Source organism: Pelodiscus sinensis, chromosome 8 (assembly GCF_049634645.1).
Source record: "Pelodiscus sinensis isolate JC-2024 chromosome 8, ASM4963464v1, whole genome shotgun sequence".
NCBI lineage: Eukaryota > Metazoa > Chordata > Testudines > Trionychidae > Pelodiscus > Pelodiscus sinensis.
Window position 1 is genome coordinate 32,544,587 of NC_134718.1, and position 7,822 is coordinate 32,552,408.

Genomic DNA, 7,822 nt, shown 5'->3' on the forward strand with positions numbered 1-7,822 from the left:
GATGGCATCAAATGGAGGCTTACTATTGATTATTACCACCTGAATCAAGTAACACCAAGAATGACCCCTGTGTGGCCAAGTATCCAGAGATAATAGCTCACGTCACAGAAGGAGCATCATGGTTCACAGTTCTGGACATTTCGAACGCATTTTTCTCTATCCCTTTACACCTTAGTTCCTATTACAAATTCGCTTTCACTTACAATGTCGATCAATTTACCTTCACACGAGTACCTCAAGGGTTTCACAATGCCCCGAGCATATGCCATAAGATAGTGGCATCATTATGGAAAAATTCTCAATATGCTCCATACATCATCAGTTATGTAGATGATATATTAATCACTACCAAGGATCGAGAGACCAATTTAAAGGCATTAAGTGAAGTGCTTCAAATCTTGCAAGATCACGGATTTCTAATCAACCCAAAGAAGGCACAACTTGTGCAACAAGAAATTACCTATCTCGGGGTACGTCTAGACTACAGGCTTCTGTCGACAGAAGTTTTGTCAACAGATACTGTCGACAAAACTTCTGTCGACAAAGAGCGTCTAGACTACATTGAGTTCTGTCGACAAAGCAAGCTGCTTTGTCGACATGGTAGTGTAGACGCAAAGGACAGTTTACATTCAATAACACCTTCTGTCGACAGAAACTCTGTCGACAGAAGGTGTTATGCCTCGTAAAATGAGGTTTACCAGCGTCGACAAAACTGCTGAGTTCTGTCGACATTATGTCGACAGAACTCAGCGGTAGTGTAGACGCAGGTATAGTTTTGTCGACAAAAGTCCACTTTTGTCGACAAAACTCTGTAGTCTAGACACACTCTCGGAGTCAAATTGGGACCACACAGAAGAAAGCCTGATGAGCAACGAGTGAAATTAATATCCAGAATTCCCGCTCCTACAGACGTAACCAGTTTAAGATCATTCTTAGGCCTAATAGGATTTTGTCGGGTCTTCATTGAGAAATTTAGTTTAACAGCTAAACCATTGTACAACCTGCTGCACAAGACTCAAGCATGGAAGTGAGAAAAGCCTCAGCAAGAAGCTTTTCGTGCCTTAAAAACAGCTCTCATGAGTGCACCAGCTCTGGCGTATTCAGATCCATCAAAACCTTTCCAGCTAGAACTGACAACAAATGGTCCAGCAATTGGAGCAGTCCTTCTCCAGCACAATGGGATGGCAATAAAACCAGTGGCGTACGGTTCAAGATTGCTCTCAAATGTAGAAGAACAATTTCCACCTTGTGAAAGAGAAGTATTGGCTATGGTATGGGCGATGCAACATTGGGAGTATATCATAGGGATGGCTCCCATTGTACTAAAAACAACGCACACTACTATTCAATACGTCATATCCGGACGGATCAATGAAGGAAGAGTAAGCAACCCCCGACTGGCCAACTGGATATCAAAGTAGATAAAATCAAGAACCCAAGTGTCATTCCAGTTCCACTATGCAATCCAGGGGAGGAAGATCATGAATGTCCAATACCTCCAATACACTCACCTAAATACGAGTCACCGTTTACCTTGGCTCAAAATTATGAACTCAGCAAAGGTAAAGTCTGTGATAATCTATGGGTCGTAGACGGAAGCAACTACCACCTTGAGGGAAGCATCAAAAGAGGGAGTGCAGCATTACACGTTCCTTCCAAGAAAGAGTTTCTATACGCAATTGAGATCCATTCGGCGCAAGCGGTGGAAATAATAGCCATTGCTATAGCTCTGGAAAATTCACCAAGTGAAGAGGATGTTATGATATGCACCGATTCAGATTGGGTCTTACGGGCTCTTATTGACTGGATGACCATATGGAAAGAGAGAAACATGGAGACCACGGATGGAAAACCAGTAGCACATTCCAAATATTTAAACTATGTGTGGAAACTGGCCCAAGAAAGAAAAGGGAAAACCTACCTTTTTAAAGTACGAGCCCACAGATGTAATCAGGCGGAGATCTCTGCATTACATAATTATGTGGACCAACTGGCGAAGAAAGCAGCCTTGTTGGGAATGGATCGTGTATGGAAAAGCTTAACGAAACTTAGTGCTATAAAAATCAACAAACCACCTAATTTTCAAGATATCATACATCTCCAAAAACATGATCCAGAGACACAACAACTGTTAAAATCCAGAAAAGGCAAAGACCACATAATCATGAAACGTCCATCGGGACTAATAATGGCCACTAAGATCAACAAAAATCAAGATCCAGATCAAGATTCAACACCTATTCTGATTATTCCAAATTGCTTACGGCAAAAATTGATTAGTCTATCTCACAGCCAAGGACATTTTGGTTTGCAGAAAATGGTACAGTGCCTTTCCAACGTAGGATGGTGGCCCAACCTAAATAACGACGTGGAGCAATATATCAACAATCGTCTTCCTTGTGCTCGCAACAAGCCTGACGCCAAGATTAGAAAAGGTCCTCTTCTCCATCAAAACATCATTGGACCATGGGAAGGAATACAGATTGACTATATAGGCTCACTGCCAAAGACCGGACGAGGAAATAGTTATTGTTTAGTCATCGTAGACCCATTCACAAAGTGGGTGGAAGCATTTCTAACCCGAAACTGCACGGCAATAACAGTTCGATTGTTACTAAACAATACTTTTACTAGATTCGGTTTACCAAAGACAATTGACTCTGACCAAGGAACTCATTTCACTGGCGAGGTCACCAAAGACCTGTGTACTGCCTTAGGCATCAAACAGAAATTCCACGTTGCAGGTCACCCTCAGTCATCAGGACAAGTAGAAAGAACCAATCGAACCATAAAGACCGCTTTGAGAAAAGTGGTAGACGCATCTGGGAAACAATGGGATCAACATCTCCCGTTGATATTGATGGAATTGCTGATTCTGCAATCAGCTTGCATGGATTCACCCCACACAAAGCTCTTTTTGGAAGACCCATGAGGACACCCAAGATGTGGTAGATACCAGGAGGGGTGCCCCCAGATGAATATCAGCCACGAGTAGTGACGGACAAATTTATCAAGTCCTTGCTACAAGTAATATTAGACACTCAAAAAGCTGTAATGATCACCTTGAAGACCAACGTGGCAAAGATGGACCAAAGACTGAATGACAACCTACAGTTTGTGGAATGGGAAATTGAAGATAAAGTCTTGTTGAAACATTTCTCTGAAAAGGCACATCCGTTAAGTCCTAGGTGGCCTGGACCTCACGTGATTATAAATAAAGCTGGACCCACTGTTTATCAATTAGAATTGACATCCGGGAAAACAAGGATTAAAAAGTGGTTTCATAGCACTCAACTCAAATTATGGAAGGGCACTGACTCTAGAATCCCACAACCTCCATAACCTAAAACTTTTCTTTCTTCTTTCCTAGACTTACAAGAATGAAGATCTGGGCATGGATACCTGTATTGTATATACAGGCAGTCCCCGGGTTACGTCAGTCCGACTTAAGTCGGACCCCTAATTACGAACGGGGGGGAGGGGGCACCGAGTGTGGAGTGCCTCCCCCACTGTCGCCACCTCCGGCGGCGTGGGGGGCGCTTCCCCCCAGAAGACCAGGGAGACGTGGAGCTAGCGCCCCCTCCCCCCCCAGCAGACCAGGGAGATGCTGAGCGGCTTTTCTTGCCGTGGAGGACGCGGGCGGCGGGACCGCCGAGACGCGCCGCAGTCCCGCCGCCCGCATCCTCCGCGGCAAGAAAAGCCGCTCCGCGTCTCCCTGGTCTGCTGGGGGGGGGGGCGCAGCTAGTGCATTCCCCCCCCCCACAGCAGACCAGGCTTTTCTCGCCGATGCCTGGGGTAGAGCAGCTGGGGGGCTACTGGGTTGGTCCCACAGCGCCGAGGTGCGGCGCTACTGGACCAACCCAGCAGCACCCCAGCTGCTCTGCCCCAGGCGTCCCCAAGTCAGCCGCTGCTGAAACTGACCAGCAGCTGACTACAGGAAGCCTGAGGCAGAGCTGCTTTGCCCCGGGCTTCTTGGAATCAGCCGCTGATCAGTTTCAGCAGTGGCTGACTTGGGGACACCTGGGGTAGAGCAGTTGGGGTGCTGCCGGGTTGGTCCCCGCAGCGCCGAGGTGTGGCGCTGCGGGGACCTACCCGGCAGCGCCCCAGCTGTTCTGTCCCAGGCGTCCAGATTCAGCCACTGTTGAAACTGATCAGCGGCTGATTCCAGGAAGTCCGGAGCAAAGCAGCTCTGCCTCGGGCTTCCTGTAGTCAGCCGCTGGTCAGTTTCAGCAGCGGCTGACTTGGGAACACCTGGGGCAGAGCAGCTGGGGTGCTGCCGGTTTGGTCCCGCCGCGCCAAGGGTCGGCGCTACCAGACCAACCCAGCAGCACTCCAGCTGCTCTGCCCCAGGCGTGTCCGATTCAGCCGCTGCTGGTCAGTTTCAACAGCAGCTGAATCTGGACGCCAGTTCCGACTTACATACAAATTCAACTTAAGAACAAACCTACGGTCCCTATCTTGTACTAAACCGGGGGCTGCCTGTAGTTGTGTTTGGAACAGAAAGTGTTGATTCATTCCTATTTAAGGAAAATGAACATTGGCAGTGTGTAGTCATTGGACAACCACTCTCCAGCTGGGAAATTCCATCACAGTCCCAGATCTGGTGAAAAAGGAGAATTTTGATTGAAGAAACTACCAAATCATCAAAACCCTTTCAACAGTCTATAATTATGTACGGGTACCACTGGGATAACAAATGTTATTTTGTCGTACTTTGGGCTAGAGAAGGTATCATTGAACTAACGTTTTCAGTGCTAGCAAAAGACGACCACATATTTTTAAGAACAAGAAACCATAATAGAGGCCCAACTTAAATGTATACCCCAAATTAAAAAACACAGTAAAGAACTAAAAAAGAGCCACCATGGCTTAACAACCATGTAAAAGAAGCAGAGAGAGATAAAAAGGTATCTTTTAAAAAGTGGAAGTCAAATCCCAGTGAGGAAAATAGAAAGGAGTATAAACACTGCCAAATTAAGTGTAAAAATGTAATATGAAAAGCTAAAAAGGAGTTTGAAGAACAGCTAGCCAAAAACTCAAAAGGTAATAACAAAACGTTTTTTAAGTACATGAGAAGCAGGAAGCCTGCTAAACAACCAGTGGGGCCCCTGGATGATCGACATACAAAAGGAGCACTTAAAGATGATAGTCTTTGTGGAGAAACTAAATGAATTCTTTGCTTCCGTCTTCACGGCTGAGGATGTTAGGGAGATTCCTAAACTTGAGCCGTCCTTTGTAGGTGACAAATCTGAGGAATTGTCACAGACTGAAGTGTCATTAGAGGAGATTTTGGAATTAATTGATAAACTTAACAGTAACAAATCACCGGGACCAGATGGCATTCACCCAAAAGTTCTGAAAGAACTCAATGTGAAATTGTGGCATTATTAACTATGGTTTGGAACCTGTCCTTTAACTCAGCTTCTGTACCCAATGACTGGAAGGTAGCTAATGTAACGCCAATATTTAAAAAGGGCTTTAGAGGCCATCTCTGCAACTACAGACCAGTAAGTTTAACGTCAGTACTGGGTAATTAGTTGAAACAATAGTAAAGAATAAAATTGTCAGACACATAGAAAACATAATTTGTTGGGCAAAAGTCAACATGGTTTCTGTAAAGGGAAATCATGTCTTACTAATCTCTTAGGCTACGTCTACACTGGCATGATTTTGCACAAGAACTCTTTTGTGGAAGAGTTCTTGTGCAAAAACTCTTCCAGAAGAGAGCATCTACACTGGCATGTACCTTTGCGCAAAAGATGTGCTTTTGCGCAAGAGCATCCTTGCCGGTGTAGATGCTCTCTTGCGCAAGAAAGCTCTGATGGCCATTTTAACCATAGGGCTTTCTTGCACAAGAAATTCATGTTGCCTGTCTACACTGGCCTCTTGCGCAAGAACAGTTGCGCAAGAGGGCTTATTCCTGAGCAGGAGCATCATCATTCTTGCGCAAGAAGCCCTGATTTCATACATTAGAACATCAGTGTTCTTGCGCAAGAACTCGCGGCCAGTGTAGACAGGCAGCAAATTTTTGCGCAAACGTGGCTGCTTTTGCGCAAGATCGCGCCAATGTGGACACAGCCCTAAAGTTCTTTTAAGGAGCCAATAAACATGGACAAGGAGGATCCAGTAGATATAGTGTACTTAGCTTTCCAGAAAGCCTTTGACAAGGTCCCTCACCAAAGACTCTTACGTAAATTAAGTTGTCATGAGATAAGAGGGAAGATCTTTTCATGGATTGAGAACTGGTTAAAAGAAGGAAACAAAGGGTGGGAATAAATGGTACATTTTTGGGCTGGAGAGGGATAACTAGTGGTGATCCCCAAGGATCAGTCCTAGGACCAATCCTATTCAACTTATTCATAAATGATCTGGAGAAAGGAGTAAACAGTGAGGTGACAAAGTTTGCAGATGATACTAAACAGCTCAAGATAGTTAAGACCAAAGCAGACTGTGAAGAACTTAAAAAAGATCTCGCAAAACTAAGTGATTGGACAACAAAATGGCAAATGAAATTTAATGTGGATAAATGTAAAGTAATGCACATTGGAAAAAATAACCCCACAATATGATGGGGGCTAATTTAGCTACAACTAATCAGGAAAGAGATCTTGGAGTCATCGTGGATAGTTCCACACAGTGTGCAGCGGCAGTCAAAAAAGCAAACAGAATGTTAGGAATCATTAAAAAGGGGATAGAAAATAAGATGGAGAATATCTTATTGTCCTTATACAAATCCATGGTATGTCCACATCTTGAATACTGCATACAGATGTGGTCCCATCTCAAAAAAGATATACTGGCATTAGAAAAGGTTTAGAGAAGGGCAACTAAAATGATTAGGGGTTTGGAACGGGTCCCATATGAGGAGCAATTAAAGAGACTAGGACTTTTCAGCTTGGAAAAAGGAAGACTAAGGGGGGATATGATAGAGGTATATAAACTCATGAGTGGTGTGGAGAAAGTGAATAAGGAAACGTTATTTTCTTGTCCCCATAATATAAGAACTAGGGGACACCAAATGAAATGAATGGGCAGCAGGTTTAAAACAAATAAAAGGAAGTTCTTCACACAGCGCATAGTCAACTTGCGGAACTCCTTGCCTGAGGATGTTGTGAAGGCTAGGACTATAACAGGGTTTAAAAGAGAACTAGATAAATTCATGGAGGTTAAGTCCATTAATGGCTATTAGCCAGGATGGGTAAGGAATGATGGGTATGTCTACACTACAAAGTTAGTTCGAACTAACGGACGTTAGTTCGAACTAACTTTGATAGGCGCTACACTAGCGCTCCGTTAGTTCGAACTTAATTTTACGAGGATTAAGCCTAGTTCGAACTAGCTAGTTCGAATTAAGGGCTGTGTAGACCCTTAATTCGAACTAGTGGGAGGCTAAGGCTTCCCAGGTTTCCCTGGTGGCCACTCTGGCCAACACCAGGGAAACTCTATTGCCCCCCTCCCGGCCCCGGAGCCCTTAAAGGGCCACGGGCTGGCTACTCACTTTGTGCCAGTTGCAAGGCTGCAAGCACCCATGCCAGCAGACCCTGCACCTGCCACACCATGAGCCAGCCACCCGAGGACACCCAGCCCTCCACTGCTCCCCAGGACCAGCCTGGCGGCTCCCAGGAGCCTGCCCGGGGGCGCAAAAGGCGGGCGCCCGCTTGGTCAAGTGCGGAGATCGTGGACCTCATCGAGGTTTGGGGGGAAGCCTCCAATGTCTACGACCTCCGCACTAGCCACAGGAACGCGGCCATCTACGGCCGCATGGCTGCCAGCCTGGCCGCCAGGGGCCACCAGCACAGCCGGGAGCAGGTCTGGTGCAAAA